An 18,583-nucleotide genomic window follows, 5' to 3' on the forward strand; every position below is an offset into this window, starting at 1 on the left:
TGAAACTGGAAACAGTGCAAATTAATAGTCACAATGGGAAATGTGACTCGTATTTAAGAAACACACAGGGTGGCTAGAGTCCCTGACTGTCACGTACTGCATAGCACTGCCTCTTCTGTGGTGAGAGGGAGAGTTGGGAGGGGTGGAGACCCAGCTGCCCTCCCAGCTCCTGAGCATCTCTGGCTTGGAGGCACAGCAGCCTTCTGCGGCAGCCAGGCTCCCATCACCAGCTGTCCTTCACACAACATAACAAGATCACTGTTTGGGAAGATGGGATTTTCAGTGTTGGGTTTTGTATCCCATGAGATGGCTTGCATCTGTCTCAGGGGCAGCTTCCTGAAATAGCTGCATGTCCTGGGCCCCTGCAGACAGGGTTTAAGACACGGGAGAAAGATAAATGAGATATCAGAAGTAGGAGTTCAGGGGTAATAAAGGCAAGAAGGAATGAAACTGCACAGCCATCCTTTTCTCACTCCTGTCCCAAGGATCCAGTCCTCACCAAGGAATGACATCTACTCCCATTTACCTTCCTTGGCACTCAGGCTTCCTCCTGGCATTGCCACCTCTTTACCCTGACAGCTCTACCACATCAAGTGACTGTGGAATCTAGAGCTGATGCTGGCTACCCCATGAAGAGATAACCACGGTCATGTGAGCTGGCCCGACACGTTCTGCTGCACTTGTTTATAGGCAAGAGGATTAAAACAACCTGTCAGGGGCAAGCCCTGTACACAGGGCAAGCACTGGGAACACAGCATAGAGGCCTCCCGCCAAGAAATCTTTTGCTCAAATATAAAGCATAAATCTCTCACCAATGCAAACCAGTTAACTATGCCAAATACCACTTACGATTCAGTGACCTTGAAGGACCACTCCATTTTTCCAAAGTTCTTTGTATAAAATGTTGGGGTGTTTTAGGGGGTCAGGGAGACTACACCCTAATAAGACTCCATTAAAAGTCCCCAATTAAATTAATACCCAAGGAAAAGCTTTCTGTCTTATCAAGAAATGTTTGTGGTATTGGGCTTAAGAAAGAGGGATGTTTCCAGGGTACTTCTGAATAACGAAAGCACACAGTTCTCAGATGCCTAAATGCCAAATATGAAGTCAAACTACCAAAACAGAATTTCCCATGACCACTTCTTGCTCTACTCAAAGTCAGAATTGAAAGACTAATTAGGTACAGCTTCAGGAGAGAGGGGCTCAGGCAGCAGGAAATCCAGACGAGGTCAAGGTCAGGGTCGTCCTCTCTAACAGAACAGCAGTGGCCATCAGACGAAGGAAGGAAGTGGGAGGGTGGTCAGCACCTGAGCCTGTGGTCCTGCAGCTCCAGGCTGTCTGAGCTCTCCACAGGGATACTGCAGAAAGTGGCCCTTAGCTTCCCCAAATTAGATTCTTTCTCCCCTGCTCCTCTATGAAACCATTTGTCACAGCCCCTAAATAACCAATCTTCCCCTCTTAGCAGGCTTGGGCTGCTGCCATCTGGTCTCTGCCTTAGGCACTCAAGCCTCGGCAGCAGGAGGATGTTTCTGTATGGGTGTTCCCCTGGCTGGCTGGAGAGGTCGGCAGAAGGGAACCAGGGCGGCACGCTCCTCCAGCCAGCCAGAGGGGGGGACGTGAAGCACCGGCTGGCAACCTGAGCTCCCTCTCCAGCTTCCCCTTCTTAGCAAAGGAGCAGCTACTCCTTTGCTAACCTTCCACCCACAGTCTTGCTGAGGCCAGAGAGATGCAACCATCCTATGAGAAGTGAGGGTAGTAAGTCCAGCTTAAGATCTAAAGGACCCAGGAGGGAAAAAAGGGCTATTGTGCTGCAAGGGATTCCAAGAATAAACTCCCCAAACTGCTCCCCAAGCTCTTCTGAAGAGCCGGGGTATTCAGAAGCGCTTTCCATTCCCCATGCATGACAGAGGAGGGTGGCCCTGGGCAGACATACACCCTTGGCTGGGCCACCATCTCCCCTAAGGAGCCCTGGTCTCCTGAACACCAGAATAAGTCCACACCTGCCACCGAGGACCAGCCTGAGACAGTAACGTGCTCCAGAGTTCACATACTCACGCGCCCCTTAATCTGCCTCCAGATCGCTGCTCTCATGCAGAGCAGTGAGGCGGGCTGAGTCCCGCTCTGAGCCCCTGAGCCGGTCACTCCAGTTTGCCTGGCGTGTTGTGTGTGTGTGTGGGGGGGGGAAGGTGGTGGTGGAGGAGGAGGAGGAGGAGGAGGAGGAGGAAGGGAGATTATGATTCTCTATTTTCAAGCCCCGCCCCTAAACCTGGGGAGGGAAGCAGCTGGGTTCCGGGTGCAGGAGAGCTCCAATCTCTGGGCACTATAGAGCCAACCAGCTGCACAAGAACTCAGGGGAACGTGCACATCCAACACACTGAGAAAAGGAGGGGAAACCAACTTGGGCAGAAGTGGGTTGGTCTCCTGCCAAGAACTTTGAATGGTACTCCTATCGGAACTAGAACATAACAGGAGGTAAGCAGGTTTATGGTCTCTGGGGAAAGGCAGGAGGGGAAACAGTAAAAGCTGGACTAGCATGGGAACAAAACTTGCTGCCTGGCAGGAGACGGGACAGCCCAGCTGTCTGCAAGGCAACAGCCATACGTAGTCGAGTGAAACGCTGTCCCGCCACGCCTTTCGGAAGTGGACAGCTCACACTCTAACCTTAGTCAGTTTTCACATGCTTTGCTGGCTGTGCCCTGAACCCTGCAGTTTGGAGCACGGTCATTTCCATGTCCCTGTAAGTTAAGGTGGCTCTGCCACTCAAGCACTTGCGCCCCTGAGTGCCACTGACAGGAGGGAAGGGGGACTCTTGCTGGCTGTGTTGGACAGGGTAGAGCAGAAACCACAGATGACAGCCCCTCCCACAGAGAGGCAGTGCTCCTCCTTTGTCAGAGCAGAGCCCAAGACTGCCACAGAGAGGTGCTGTTTAGCGACAGAAACGTCGGCCAAGAGTGACAGGAGAAATGGCCCCACCAGGTACTTCCTTCTTTCTCACCACTTGCAACCGTGGGCTGCCACAGGCTGCTTCTGAAAAGCCTGCAGAACGTCCGGTGGCAGCAATGGCCTGTGAGTCACTCCCCCACGAGAAGAGGGAAATTGGTCCTGGCCCCTGGGCCTGAAGAAGCCCCCCCAGAGTCCTCAGCCAGCCCTGCTCCAAAGCTAAATGCAGTCCCACCTCCCAGAACTGAAACCTCTGATGGCCAACTCCCCACCCATACCTGCACAGCAGAAAACCAGTCCCTTTTACTCCACAACACAGGGAGACATCAACAGTCATCTAACCAGGGCAGCAAGCACTGGGAACAGGACGTGACGGCTTCATATTCAGAGCGCCCCTTAGACAAACACACACACACACGACTTAAAGAGATCTGTGTGTGTACACACATACGTACATAAATGTCTTTATCTGTACATACACGTACACACGCAGAACTGATTTTCAGACCCACATAGCTTCCGACCTTCCCTTCAGCTGCCTGGCTCCCTTTCCCTGCCTCCAACTCCAGCCCTACCCTTGTCCCTTCCTGGGGTCTCACTCTGGGCCTTTGCCACAGCCGCCTACTGCCTGAAACACTTTGTCTCCATTTCTGCTCCCATTCTTCTTTCCGGTTAGCCTTGGCTCAGACACGACACCCTCCAGGCAGTTTTGGTGGCGCCATCTCTCTGACTTCACAGGGTCTCTGACAGGTCACTCCAGGCATCCCAAGGTCAGCCTTTGTGCACCAGGACTTCAGTCTCGCTGAATGGCCTGTCTCCTTCACAACTCTAGGTGGCTGTCTTGTTCACTGCACAAGTTTGGGAGCGACCTGAGGGAAATTTCCAGGGCTTAAGTCATCTCTAATTCCTCAGCGCTCAGGCACATGCCTGGCACCTAACAAGCTTTCAAGAAATGTTTTCCTGGAGTTCCCGTCGTGGCTCAGTGGTTAGCGAACACAACTAGCATCCATGAGGACGCGGGTTCGCTCCTTGGCCTTGCTCAGCGGGTTAAGGATCCAGTGTTGCCTTGAGCTGTGGTATAGGTCACAGATGTGGCTCAGATCCCGTGTTGCTGTGGCTGTGGCTGTGGCCTGCAGCTACAGCTTCGATTGGACCCCGGCCTGTGAACCTCCATATGCTGCAGGTGCGGCCCTAAAAAAAAAAAAAAGAGTAATGTTTTCCTAACTCATGAGGGAAAGTCAGGGTCAGGGTCTTTCCAATTTTCTGAGAGTGACTCTTTACCCAACAGCTCTTGGCACATCTCTGCTCCATGTGACTGCTTCAACCTGGGCCAGGGCTGGAATGCTGGTGCCCGCTGCTTTAAATCCATCTTGCAGAGGGCTTTCCTGTGCCTCTACAGACGAGTCTCTGCCACGATTTCAGAACTCAAGGCCAGTGTGTGGAGCTGGGGCCTACTGTCCTTCAGCCAGTCCTTTCTCAGCCTCCCCTCTACCAAAAGGTCTGCAGGTAGTCCCCCGCCCCCCACAGGCCTTGTAAGCAGGAAGAGAGCCTCTGAAGAGGAAGCAATGGGGGATATAGTGCAAAGTCCTCAAGAGAGAGTGAGCACAGACCCAGCTCCACTCAAACAAGTTACATATCCTGAGCCAGTCATTCACCATCTTGGGACCCGGGTTTCCTCACTTGTTTAACAAGGGGCTGGAGATGAGCTCTGAAGGTCTGCCTGAGGTGCATGTGAAGGCTCTCAGTGCCCTGTGCTCACGAGCCTTCCAGCCCTGTCCCTGAGACCACAGCAGGAAGCAGGCACAGCCTACATGTCCTGAAGACCACATCCTGACCTGCCCAGAAGTCTGGCTCCGTAAGTAAATCTCACCTAACATTGTCTCGGACACCAGGCTCACACGCTGGAAAAATCTCTTCTGCCTAGGGCTAAGAAAATTAAAGTTAAACTAGGTGACAACTCCGGGCTTAGAAACCTTACAGCCTGAACTCAGTGTGCCCTAGGCAAGAATCCTCTCCGTCTCTAGATTTCACTTACCCACGGTTTACAAGCTCCTCACCACTCCCAGCCTCCCTGCGTACCATGAATATGGATGGCCACAGGGTGCTGGGAAAGGTACCATGACACAGAGTCTATTTCCAACAAGCCCCAGGGCTCTGCAGCCTTCGTGTTAGCAGCTCTGAGTAGGCCCAGCCCCTGGTAGGATGGGTGGCACCTACTCCCCCTACCCCCAGCACGATCCCTTAGCACCCTGGATCCTCAGGTGAGGAGCTGCCTGCTTGCTCAATCCACGAGGAAAAACCACTTGGCAGAGCCCATCCAGCAGGAGTCTCAACCTCTCTGCCTGGGGGGGGTGGGGGGGTGGGGTGCGGGCAGGTCCAAGCAGACCAGTCCAACAGGTCCTTTTTCCACCACCCTACATAGCTGATGCCTTCTGCACTGGTTCAAAAACAGGAGCCTCAAAAATCAGTTGGAGCTTTCACACTTTGAGTCACAAAGACCAAGGAATCAAGAAAAAAGTAGAAAATGATCATCTTTCTTAGTCTGTCCTACCCACAATGGGTCCTGAAAAACGTAATCGCTGATCTCACAGCTCCTGGTCATTTCAGAAAAGCAACTGATCTTCCCTGAGATGCTCAAAGAAAAATCCGGGTCCTGAAGTGGCGTGAAATCAGTTCTTCCTGTGCCGTGTTCCTGAGCTCTTCTCCCACTATAGACAATTCCAGCCTTCTGAAACAGACCACAGCACCTCTCCAATCCTGGACAAAATTCCCAACACTCAGTGTCTCACTGTTCACCCATGGCAAAAGAGGGAAAAATAAGGCCAATTTAACCAAAAGCAACAATGTAGCCAGAGATGCTGTATAGCAGGGGCGAGAACACAACTCAGCAAAACCAGGAGGACCTGGCTTTTTGGCTCTGGTGCCTATTTCAGGAAGCCGGACAGGGTTGCCTCAGCAGTACACTCTCCTCCTGTGGTTTCCTGGGTTCTAAACAAAATCCAGTAACAGGGTAAAAAAGTCCCCCTCATCTTTTCATCCTGAAAAATTTGTTCTTTTTAATCATTATTGAACCTAGATTAAGAGCTGTGAGTTAGGGAGTTCCCGTTGTGGCGCAGTGGTTAACGAATCCGACTAGGAACCATGAGGTTGCAGGTTCGGTCCCTGCACTTGCTCAGTGGGTTAATGATCCCGCGTTGCCGTGAGCTGTGGTGTAGGTTGCAGACGCGGCTTGGATCCCGAGGTGCTGTGGCTCTGGCGTAGGCTGGCGGCTACAGCTCCAATTAGACCCCTAGCCTGGGAACTTCCATATGCTGCGGGAGCGGCCCAAGAAATAGCAAAAAAGACAAAAAAAAAAAAAAAAAAAAAAGACCTGTGAGTTATATGGCCGAAAATTGGAGCCATTCACAAATCAACATGGATACACTTCTCCAAGGGTGGTTGTAAGTGAAGAATAATACCCACGTTGTAATTTCTCTTATTTTTTAATTTCACAAATATTCATGAAGAGATGATCATGTGCAAAACACTCTAACAGACTCTGGGGAGGAAGAGATACAGAGAAGGATAAAATATAGCTGAGCCTTCAAAAAAGACTTGACTAGTAGGAGAGAGAAGCACAAATCACAAGCTAACATAGGACCCAATCCTGGAACCAAAATCTGTTGATGCCTTCCAATTTACTAGAAGTTTGCAGCTTTTGTTGTTTTTCAGAGGAGCCGGGGCTGAGAGATTTAAAGATCCCAGGTCTCACTTAGCCAGGATGATGAGTTCTGCCAGGATCTGTCTAAACCCTGACGTTTCAATGAATAGGGATGCCTACCCACCGAGTGGACCGTGGTGAGACTGGTGAGATGCTGGTGTAAGAGGAAGTCAACCCAAGGAGACTCAATGAAGAATCAATCACTTAGCACTCCTTGTCTCATCCTCATCTAGAAACCAGAGACAGGCCCAACATGCAAAGGAAGGGCTTAAGCACAAAGTCAAAAAAGTTGCTTAGGTCTAAGGTCATGGAGATGAAGTCAGAAAAAGCCTCTACCTTTAGAAAAGACGACGGTGCCCTTGGGGAAGATCTGGAAGGGCTTCCTAAAGCTCTGCATCTGGAGCTCCTCCTTTCAGTGCCGGCTATGACTCTGGAGGCAGGTATATATAGTTTTTCTTTTCTTTCTTTTTTTTTTCCTTTTATAGGGCCACCTGTGTGGCACACAGAAGTTCCCAGGCTAGCGGTTGAATCGGAGCTGTAGTTGCCAGCCTACCCCCACAGCCTCGGGATCCCAGCTGCATCTGCAACCTTCACCAGAGCTCACAGCAATGCTGGATCTTTAACCCACTGAGCGTAGGCCAGGAATCGAACCTGCATCCTCATGGATACTAGTCGGATTTGTTACCACTAAGCCCCAATGGGAACTCCCTATTTTTCCTTTTATTTCCCAGTGTTATCGAGCCTTGTCTCCCTCGTCAGTTCCCAATCACTGTTACAGCCTGGTGCACACCATTACCAGTTTTTAAGCTGTACTGTTACTCAGCAGGCTACCAGCAGTGTCATAGTTCTTTTGGAAGGTTATATATAAGGAACAAATACTCATTCCTGAAAGCACTTGGAAAGAAGTAAAGTCCCAAGACAAACAGGGTTCTATGCCATCTTAAAAAAAAAAAAAAAAAGTCAGTTAATTCTGGGCCTGGGGATAAAGATTAAAGTCCCAGTCCAGGGAGTTCCCATCATGGCTCAGCAGTTACCGAACCCGACTAATATTCATGAGGATGCAGGTTCAATCCCTGGCCTCACTCAGTGGGTTAAGGATACGGCGTTGCCATGAGCTGTGGTGTGGGTCACAGACTCAGCTCAGATCCCACATTGCTGGGGCTGTGGCGTAGGCCAGCAGCTGTAGCTCCGATTTGACTCCTAGCCCGGGAAACTCCATATGCCATGGGTGCAGCGCTAAAAAGACAATCAATCAATCAATCAAGAAAGAGAGAAACAGGAGTTCCCGTCATGGCGCAGTGGTTAACGAATCCGACTAGGAACCATGAGGTTGCGGGTTCGGTCCCTACCCTTGCTCAGTGGGTTAATGATCTGGCGTTGCCGTGAGCTGTGGTGTAGGTTGCAGACGCAGCTCGGATCCTGCGTTGCTGTGGCTCTGGCGTAGGCCGGTGGCTACAGCTCCAATTCGACCCCTAGCCTGGGAACCTCCATATGCCGCGGAAGCGGCCCAAGAAATAGCAACAATAACAACAACAACAAAAAAAAAAGACAAAAGACAAAAGACAAAAAAAAAAAAAAAAAAAAAGAAAGAGAGAAACAAAGTCCCAGTCCTCCTCTGCTCTGGGAAAACAATTCTGAAACTACTTTTTTTTAAATTTATTTTTTAATTTATTTTTTTGTCTTTTGTCTTTTTACGGCAACACCCAAGGCATATGTATGTTCCCAGGCTAAGGGTTGAATAGGAGCTGTAGCTGCCAGCCTATGCCACAGCCACAGCAATGCAGGATCTGAGCGGTGTGTTTGACCTACACCACACTTCACGGCAACTCCAGATCCTTAATCCACTGAGCGAGGCCAGAGATGGAACCCGCATTCTCATGGATACTAGTTTGGTTCGTTCGTTATCCACTGAGCCCTGATGGGAACTCCTTTTTTTTTTTTTTTTTTTTTTTTTTTGTCTTTTGTCTTTTTTGTTGTTGTTGTTGCTATTTCTTGGGCCGCTCCTGCGGCATATGGAGGTTCCCAGGCTAGGGGTTGAATCGGAGCTGTAGCCACCGGCCTACGCCAGAGCCACAGCACCGCGGGATCCAAGCCGCGTCTGCAACCTACACCACAGCTCACGGCAAACCCGGATCGTTAACCCACTGAGCAAGGGCAGGGACCGAACCCGCAACCTCATGGCTCCTAGTCGGATTCGTTAACCACTGCGCCACAACGGGAACTCCTTTTTTTTTTTTTAAGTTGAAGTGTTAGTTGATTTACAATGTGTCAGGTATATAGCAAAGTGATAAACATATACATATATATGTGTGTATATATATATTTTTTTCTTCAGATTGTTTCCATTATAGGTTATGACAAGATAGTTAACATAGTTATACAGTTTCCTGTGCTACACAGCATCCATGTTTATCTGTTCTATATAGAATTCTTTTTTTTTTTTTCTTTTTTTTTGTCTTTTCTAGGCCTGCACCCGTGGCATATGGAGGTTCTCAGGCTAGGGGTCTGATTGGAACTGCAGCTGCCAGCCTACACCAGAGCCATAGCAACGCGGGATGGGATCCAAGCCACGTCTGTGACCTACACCACAGTTCACGGCAATGCCGGATCCGTAACCCACTGAGCGAGGCCAGGGATCGAACCTGCAACCTCATTGTTCCTAGTCGGATTCGTTAACCACTGAGACAGGACGGGAACGCCTAAATAGAATTCTACTTTAAAATGGTAAAGCAAATGAGACTTAGTCCAAATCAACTCAAAAGAAAATCATTTCCTGAAACTAAAAAAGCAGGTGAAGGGGAATGAGAATTGGTTTGTTTAAAACCTTTCTACCACAGTTCTCATCATGGCTCAGTGGTAATGAACTTGACTAGGATCCATGAGGACTCAGGTTCGATCCCTGGCCTCCCTCAGTGGTTTAAGGATCTGGCGTTGCTGTGGGCTGTGGTGTGGGTCACAGACAAGGCTTGGATCTGTCATTGTTGTGGCTGTGGTACAGGCCAGTGGCTATAGCTCCGAATCAACCCTTACCCTGGCAACTGCCATGTGCCACAGGTGCGGCCCTAAAAAGACTACGTAAATAAATAAACAAATAAATAAAACCTTTCCTACCTAAATGTCCAACAACAGATGAATGGATGAAGATGTGGTACATGTATACAATGGAATACTACTCAGCCCTAAAAAAGAACAAAATAGTGCCACTTGCATCAACATGGATGGAACTAGAGATTCTCATACTAAGTGAAGTAAGTCATAAAGAGAAAGACAAATACCGTATGATATCACTTATATCGAGAATCTAATATATGGCACAAAATGAACCTATCTACAGAAAAGAAACAAACTCATGGACATGGAGAACAGACTCGTAGTTGCCAAGGGGGAGGGGGATGGAGTGGATGGACTGGGAGTTTGGGGTTAGTCAATGCAAACTGTTGCATTTGGAATGGATAAGCAATGAGATCCTGCTGTATAGGGAACTATATCTAATCACTTGTGAAGGAACATGATGGACGATAATGTGAAAAAAAGAATGTATAAATATATTTGTATAACTGGGTCACTTTGCTGTACAGCAGAAGTTGACAGAATATTGTAAATCAACTACAATAGATTTTTAAAATAAAAACTAAAAATTAAAACCTTTCCTACAGCAGATTAGCTACACAAAACTCTTCTGGAATGGTTTACCATTCAGAATTTTATAATGTAAAGCATTCCAAATGTGAAACTGGGAGTTCAGCACCTAAACATTTATTAGTAAGAAAAATCCTCACGCCACAATCATAATGAAGGTTTAACATCACTGTCTGACATTTTGTCATTAAGGGATCGGTTTTAACAGTGTGGATTTGGCAGCTTGCCCTATCGGCTGTTTCACAAGAATTTTCTGTGGTTTCAAGAAAGGCAGGGTGTTTGCTTTTAAACACTATCTTAAAAATATATTTCAGGATAGAGCTCAAATATTCCAAGACAGAAGGTGAGAATGAAACCCAAACCAAGTAAAGGAATCTGATGCTACCAGACAGAAGGGAGTACAGCAGAGGTGCAGGGAGAAGACACTGATCACCAATGGCACCAAAATGGCAAGAAAAGCCAACTCAGTGCTTCTTATACAACCAAACCTGAAAATGGGGACACAAAAATGACACTAAAGACATGCGATTAATAAAGGGAAATCCCTCCACAGATCTTCACCTCTCCAAAATAAACTTACCTGGCTCAAATCTATTTTGTTTATAGGGGGAAAAAAATGTATACATGTAAGGATAACTTGATCCCCTTGCTGTACAGTGGGAAAATAAAAGAAAAAAAAATCTATTTTGTTTTTAAAACAAAACCACCCCAACAGCTTCACACCAATGCAGAGGACTGTCATCTAATCAATTAGCAGCCACACCTCTCCGACAGCTTGATGTGGTTAATTAAGGTAGAGATTTTTCTCCCTGGGAATTCAAGTACAGAAGGGCAGAGCCCCTATGGACCTAACCCATTATGACAGCCTTTTCATTAGCAAGAAAACACTGCCACGCGCTCTCCAAGGAAGCAGTGGTCTGCCTCACTAAAGAACACCTGTGTGTGAACAGCAACCACCTCTGAGAGATAAAAATGTGCCTGCCAGAGATGGGGGGGGAGAACCACTCATAAGAAATCCAACAGACTGTGCTTCTCAAAGTAATTCACCTAGACCTTGGTTTTTCCACTATAACAAAAAGATGGACTCTAAAGTCATGTAGAAATAGCACAAAACCATGATCCTACGAGAAGGCAGATCTCTAGGGCTGCAAGGGTGCAAGTGGGTAAGTGATGGAAGCTTGAGTCAAGGGGAGCAGCTCATTCCTTCATCCTCGCCCCATGCTGACACCTTAAAAAAGCTCAAAAATTCATGGGAGTTCCTGTCTTGGCACAGCGGAAACGAATCCAACTAGGAACCAGGAGGCTTGGGTTTGGTCCCTGGCCCCACTCAGTGGGTTAAGGATCTGGTGTTCCCATGAACTATGGTGTAGGTCGCAGACGAGGCTCAGATCTGGAGTTGCTGTGGCTCTGGCATAGACCAGCAGCAACAGCTCCGATTAGACCTCTAGCCTGGGAACCTCCATATGCCACAAGTGCGGCCCTCAAAAGATAAAAAAAGAGGAGTTCCCGCCATGGCTCAGTGGTTAACGAATCTGACTAGGAACCATGAGGTTGCGAGTTTGATCCCTGGCCCCGCTCAGTGGGTTAAGGATCTGGTGTTTCCATGAGCTGTGGTGTAGGTCACAGATATGGCTCAGGTCTTGTGTTGCTGTGGCTGTGGCTAGGCCAGCAGCTACAGCTCTGATTAGACCCTTAGCCTGGGAACCTCCATATACCCTGGGAGCAGCCCTAGAAATGGCAAAAAGACCACAAAAAAAAAAAAAAAAAAAGCAAAAAAAATTCAGAATTTTGCTAATGAAATCAAACCTCTAACAGGATAAAAAGAAAGGCACTATTTCACCAGTAAGAGACAAACAAGTAAATCAAACCACGAATTCAAACCCAAGTTAAGCAAAATTTCACAGAGGTATACACAGCAATCACTCTAAGAAACTACTCCAGCGAGGTTCCCTTCGTGGTGCAGCAGAAACAAATCTAACCAGAATCCACAAGGATGCGGGTTTTGATCCCTGGCCTCACCCAGTGGGTCGGGGATCTGGTGTTGCTGTGGCTGTGGTATAGGCTGGCAGCTGTAGCTCCAATTTGAGCCCTAGCCTGGAAACTTCCATATGCTGTGAGTGGGGCCCTAAAAAGCAAAAAAGGAAACTATTCCAGATGTCCTGGAGGACCAAATGCACAGCTACGGGGACTCGCTTCAGGAGAGAGAAGTGAACCAAAAGGAAGACTGACAAACGCAAACAGGAAGTCGTGGCATATTACACAAGCAATGGGATAAAGAGACACAGCAGGACAGCCAGAGTTCAGCTCCCAGGACTGAACTGGCAAGTCCCAAACACACACAGAGAACTGGCACTGCCAGCTACAGTCCCCAGTGTGCTTGGCAGCCAAGACTAAAAGCAAGCAGCTCTGGGCCTCTTTAGGTGGCACATAAAGGGTTATAAAAAGATGATTTTAGTTTCATAAGGATAAAATACACACAGTTAAGATTCACACACAAGTTTTCTTTTTTGGAGCTGACACTATGGTACAGTGGGTTAAGGATCTGACTGAAGTGGCTCTGGTCACTGCAGAGGTGCAGGTTCAGTCCCCAGCCCAGTGCAATGTGTTAAAAGGATCTAGTGTTGCTGCAGCTACAGCAAAGGTTGCGCCTACATCTCAGATTCAATCCCTGGCCTGAGAATTTCCATGTGCCACGGATGTGGGCATTAAAAAAAAGGGCGGGAGGTGGGGGGGTGAGGTGCTACTGAGCAGGACAGTCAAATCTAAGAATCCAAACTGTCCTATACTGTAAGGTGCTTACTTGTTAGTCACCAATTTTAGGTCTCAAGACTCTAGTTTTTCTCAAGGGGCTCTTGAAATTTCAGAAGATGAAAGAGATGATGAAGAAAACAAAAGCCAGGATTAAATAATAAGGTTAAAAAATATTTCTATAGCTCTTGTATGGAGCTGTTAAGACCAAGGAGGGATGGAGTTCCCAGCGTGGCACAGGAGATCGCTGGTCTCGGCTCGTCTGGGCACAGTGGGTTAAAGGAGCCAGCATTGCCACAGCAGTTACAACCGTGGCTCAGATCTGATCCCTGGCCCAGGAACTCCATATGCCATGGAACAGCCAAAAATGAAAAAAGGGGGGGGGGCAGGAGATTAACCCCTAGAGCTGCATCTGCTGCACCTTGGCACCTTTACAAGAGGCCACTGGAGGCAGGAAGAAATGATCTGGGCAAGAGGAGACCAAGCATGTCTCGGAGATTTATTCTGTCCCATACTGACTGGAAGCTAATCCTAAGGGATCCAGCTTCCACTGTCTGGACACAAGTGAGGCCAGAGTGCGCTCCACAGTCACGAAAGTCTTGTTCTGACACCAACAAACCACATGGGTCTGCTACCTTAAACAAGTTACATACATTTCTGGGCCTCTGATACCTCATCCACAAAGTAGGGAAAATAATAAGACCCACTATCTCACAAAGATTACATGAGTTAATGAATGTAAGACAGCTAACGACACAAGTGTTTGGGACAAAAATAAATGCTCAATAAAGGCTGGCTAGTATTATGTCTATAGCTAAAGACACTAGCCTCAGGGCAAACTGTGCCCCGTGAGAATGGGTGGGGGCACTGTCCACCCTTCAGGTATTCAGTCCACTGCCTTTAAAAGTTTCCCAACCTTGGAGTTCCCATTGTGGCTCAGTGGTTAACAAATCCGACTAGGAACCATGAGGTTGCGGATTCGATCCCTGGCCTTGCTCAGTGGGTTAAGGATCCGGTGCTGCCGTGAGCTGTGGTGTAGGTTGTAGAGGAGGGTTGGATCCTGCGTTGCTGTGGCTCTGGTGTAGGCCAGTGGCTACAGCTCCGATTGGACCCCTAGCGTGGGAACCTCCATATGCCAAGGGAGCGGCCCAAGAAATGGCAAAAAAAAGACAAAAAAAAAAAAAAAAAAAGTTTCCCAACCTTGGAGTTCCTGTTGTGGTGCAGCAGAAATGAATCTGACTAGGAACCATGAGGTTGTGGGTCGGATCTCTGGCCTCGCTCAGTAGGTTAAGGATCCGCCGTTGCCGTGAGCTTTGGTGAGAGTCACAGACGCAGCTCGGATCTGGCATTGCTGTGGCTGTGGCATAGGCTGGCAGCTGTAGCTCCGATTGGACCCCTAGCCTGGGAACCTCCATATGCCTTGGGTGTGGCTCTAAAAAAAAAAAAGTTTCCCAACCTCTCAGAACAGAGTAACATACTTAGAGAGCCATCCAGAAGGCACCGTTACTGAGTCACTGCCTTAGCTAATAGAGTGAACAAATCTCCTTTGAAAGCAAAAGTCTATCTTTCATACAGACCATCGGCTGAAGAGAGAGAAAAAAGCACATCAAGTTCAATTCTGGAATTGAAATGAAAGCCACATGTGTATCTGAAAAGAAATATGCTTTGTGTAAAAAGCAGAGGATTATGGGACTTGCTGAGAAATGGGAAATGGAACTGTAACCCCACAAGTCTATATGGAGACTCGAATTGATATAAGGTAAGCATTTGATTAAACAGATTTTTAAAAAATGATTCCCATGAGAAGTGATTCTGAGTAAATTAGATGAGTGTAAAAAAATAGATCTGCTTTAAGCTGGTCCAAGTGACTATGAGAAGAGGCCCAAAGGTCTACTATGAGTAGTACTAAGAGAAGCTTTTAAAAGTTAGAGGTGCTCGCTTAACTGGAGAATGAATACAAGCAAAAGAACAAGGTGGAAAATAATAAGATAGTTTAGAAACTAGATATTTACTGCAACACTATCTCTTAAAGGCTCACCAAGCAAAGACAAAGTTCACCTGCAGTTACACACACACACCAAACCTGCTTACCTCTTACAGGAGAAAATAAAGTGCACCCCCATAAATGTGGGATTTGGTGGGCATGTTCCACTAAGAAACAAGATTAGCAGAGAGTTAAGTACAAAAGAAACAGAAACAAGGTATGTAGGCTCTGCAGCCACTCTGGGAACAGACCGTTGGGTGCTCTGGCCTTGGTGAGTGCCTGGAGCCTAGCTGCAGCCTTCTGCTATCTCACAGACACCAAGGTTTTCCAAGGACAGAAGCTAAGCAAGCTTTGCAGTTTTCAAATTTGGAATTGACCAATAGCCAACATATAAGCTTGAAAAAGAATCTACTCTCATAATGAAATCCAAGTAAGCCAAATGATTTTAATGGGGGGACAAAAAGGCTGATGCTCCGTAGGAAGGAGGAAATAAACCAAATTTGGTTAAAGTCCCTCAGGTCAGAGAACCAGCTTCCTCAACTAGATGACTACAAACCACGGCAGCAACTGCCTTCCCGCTGCCTTCCCGCAGTTCAGCCAGGACTCTGGGAATTGCGAAACAAAGACTCATTATGTGGTCATAGCAAGTACCCAGCCAATCCAGGCCAGGGATGATCCCCCCACCCCCGGAGTGCTCTACAAAAGCAAGTCTCACACTTCTGTGTAGAAACCCTTTATGCTCTTATTTTTTTTTTTGTCTTTTTGTCCTTTTAGGGCTGCACCACGGCATATGGAGTTCCCAGGCTAGCGGCTGAATCAGAGCTTTAGCCGCCGGCCTTTGCCACAGCAACGCAGGATCTGAGCGGCGTCTGTGACCTACACCAAAGCTTATGGCAGCGCCAGATCCTTAATCCACTGGGCAAGGCCAGGGATCAAACCTGCGTCCTCATGGATACCAGTCGGGTTGGTTAACCACTGAGCGACGACAGGAACTCCTTTATGCTCTTAATTATTAAGGACCTCAAATAGCTTTTGTTTATGTGGATTATAGCTACTGTATTATAACTAAAACTGAGAAAATGTTAATCTATTAATTCATTTAAAATATTACTAAGCCCATTACAAGTATATTTTTCAATATATCAAGTTAATACATAGCATCAAAATAAAATCCAAGTTAACTTTTAAAATGCAATTGAAGCTACAACATGAACTTTGAAAACATTACGCTGAGCGACATGAGCCAGACACAAAAGGACAAATATTGTATGATTCTACTTACATGAGGTGCTCGGAACAAGTAAATTCATAGAGAAAGTAGAACAGAGGTTATCAAAGGAGAGGGAGATGGAGAATTACTGTTTAACTGATACAGAGTTTCTGTTTGGGATGATGGAAAAGTTCTAGAAGTGGTGGTGATGGTTGCATTGTGAATGTACTTAATGCCACTGGACCACACACTTAAAAACTATTAAAATGCACGTTCTGTGTCATGTGTATTTGACCACAATGAAAAGATAGCATTAAAGCACATGGCCAGGAGAAGATTTCAGACTACCATAACCAAGGAACGGTCTATAAAATAACTAACCAGAATTCTTCAAAATTGTCAATGTCAGGAAAGACGTGGGAAGACTAAGAAAAGGTCACAGACTTGAGGAGACCATGGGGATATGACATGACAAAGGCAATATGGGATCCTGGACTGGATCCTAAACAGAAAAAGCACATTAGTGGAAAAATGACAAAATCTGAGTAAGTTTGGTTCATTAGTATGATAGGATTGTTTTATTTTCCCTTTTTATGGCCACACCTGTTGCATACGACATTCTCCAACCAGGGGTTGAATCAGAGCTGCGCCTGGGGCCTAGACCACAGCCACGGCAACACCGAATCTGAGTCCCATCTGCAGCCTATGCCACAGCTTGCAGCAGCACCAGATCCTTAACCCACTGAGCCAGGCCAAGGACTGACTGAACCTGAATCCTCAGAGAGACAATGCTGGGTCCTCAACTTGCTGGGCCACAACAGGAACTCCCCAAGATTGATTCTTAGCTTTGATACATGTTCTATAGTTACGTAAGATACTAGCACAAGGGGAAGCTGCATGAAAAATGTACAAGAACACTTTGGACTATTTTTGCAACTCTTCTAAGTTTAAAATGATCCCAAAATTTAATTGCTAAAAAAAATTCATAATGTGGAGTTCCCACTGTGGCTCAGCACCTGACTAGCATCCATGAGGACATGGGTTTGATCCCTGGTCCTGCTCAGTGGATTAAGGATCCAATGTTGCTGTGAGCTGCAGTGTAGGTTGAAGATGTGGCTCAGATCCTGTGTTGCTGTGGCTCTGATGTAGGCCGGCAGCTGTGGCTCTGATTTGTTTTTTGTTTTTTTTTTTTTGTCTTTTTGCCTTTTCTAGGGCAGCTCCCACGGCATATGGAAGATTCCCAGGCTAGGGGTCGAATCGGAGCTGTAGCCACTGGCCTTTGCCAGAGCCACAGCAACATGGGATCTGAGCCGCATCTGCAACCTACCCCACAGCTCACGGCAACGCCAGATCCTTAACCCACTGAGCAAGGCCAGGGATCGAACCCTCAACCTCATGGTTCCTAGGAGGATTCGTTAACTACTGAGCTGTGGTGTTAAGTCACAGTTGCCGCTTGGATCCTGCACAGCTATGGCTGTGGTGTAGACCAACAACTACAGCTCCAATTCGACCCCTAGCATAGGAACAGGTGCAGCCCTAGAAAGACACACACACACACACACACACACACACACACACACACACACACAAAACCGAGTTCTCCAAAAGCTTTTGTTTATATGGATTATATCTATTCATATTTTCTGTATTAGAAATTAATATGAGAAAAGATTTATATATGTATCCATTCATTTAAAAGAACATTAATAAACCCATTACGTGTAAACATAAAGTTACTTACTTTTGATGGAAAAACTATGCTTTCCAAAACATAATTTCACATATACAAAAGTCCACCTGACAAACTGATCTTATAAAGCAATCAAACACAATGCCAGACACCCCCCAAACTAAAGCATAAAAAAATTTTTTTAATGAGAAAAATTAAAAATAAAAGAATAAAGAGAAAGGGAAAATGGGAAAAAGGAAATAAATAGAGAATAAAGAGAAAAAAGGGAGGAAATAAACCATAGGTAAAACAACAACAAAACCCTCAAAGGCCAATGCTATATATATATATATATATATATATATATATATGTATATATTAGAAGGAAATAAGCTCATTCAGGTCAAAGTCTCTGAGGTCCAGGAAGGGATTATTATAGGGGTTGGGAATTGCAAACAAGGGCTCCCTATGAAGTCACTTGCAGGTAACCAGGCCAAGACTTAGGAAAATAAACCCAAGTTTTGTCTACAACAAAGGTATTCTCACTTTTCACCCAAAAACTCTCTACACTCTTAAAAAACATATGAAAGATTGCAAAGATCTTTTGTTTATGTAGTTCTAGCTATCAACCTTATTAGAAATTGAAACAATTTTTAAAATTATTTTTCTTTATTCAAAAAAATAAACCCATCA

At 46.6% G+C, this 18,583-nt stretch overlaps 1 protein-coding gene and 1 long non-coding RNA gene across 22 annotated transcripts in view; both read right to left on the reverse strand.

Annotated features, from left to right (window-relative positions):
* MARK2 (microtubule affinity regulating kinase 2) overlaps positions 1 to 18,583 on the reverse strand; it is a 61,024-nt gene that overhangs the window by 27,569 nt on the left and 14,872 nt on the right. For 2 of the 21 annotated variants that reach the window (XM_085010833.1, XM_085010827.1), the window contains exon 1: positions 2,056 to 2,168. The exons of 18 other annotated variants lie outside the window; for them this stretch is intronic. The gene's annotated coding sequence lies outside the window, so the exon portion shown is untranslated. Of the gene's footprint in view, positions 1 to 2,000; positions 2,169 to 18,583 lie in introns of those variants that run through there. One more of the 21 variants, XM_085010826.1, reaches the window with a different exon arrangement.
* LOC146405060 (uncharacterized) lies at positions 8,866 to 12,405 on the reverse strand. Its single transcript, XR_014836877.1, has 3 exons — positions 11,977 to 12,405; positions 9,421 to 11,728; positions 8,866 to 9,145 (listed from the first exon to the last, which is right to left on the reverse strand). It is a non-coding gene; the product is annotated as an uncharacterized LOC146405060 (long non-coding RNA).

Source organism: Sus scrofa, chromosome 2 (genome assembly GCF_054392235.1).
Source record: "Sus scrofa isolate SSC_HxYL_T2T_F1_AM1 chromosome 2, Sscrofa_HxYL_maternal_Yorkshire_Landrace_v2.0, whole genome shotgun sequence".
In the NCBI taxonomy this organism is placed as follows: Eukaryota; Metazoa; Chordata; class Mammalia; order Artiodactyla; family Suidae; genus Sus; species Sus scrofa.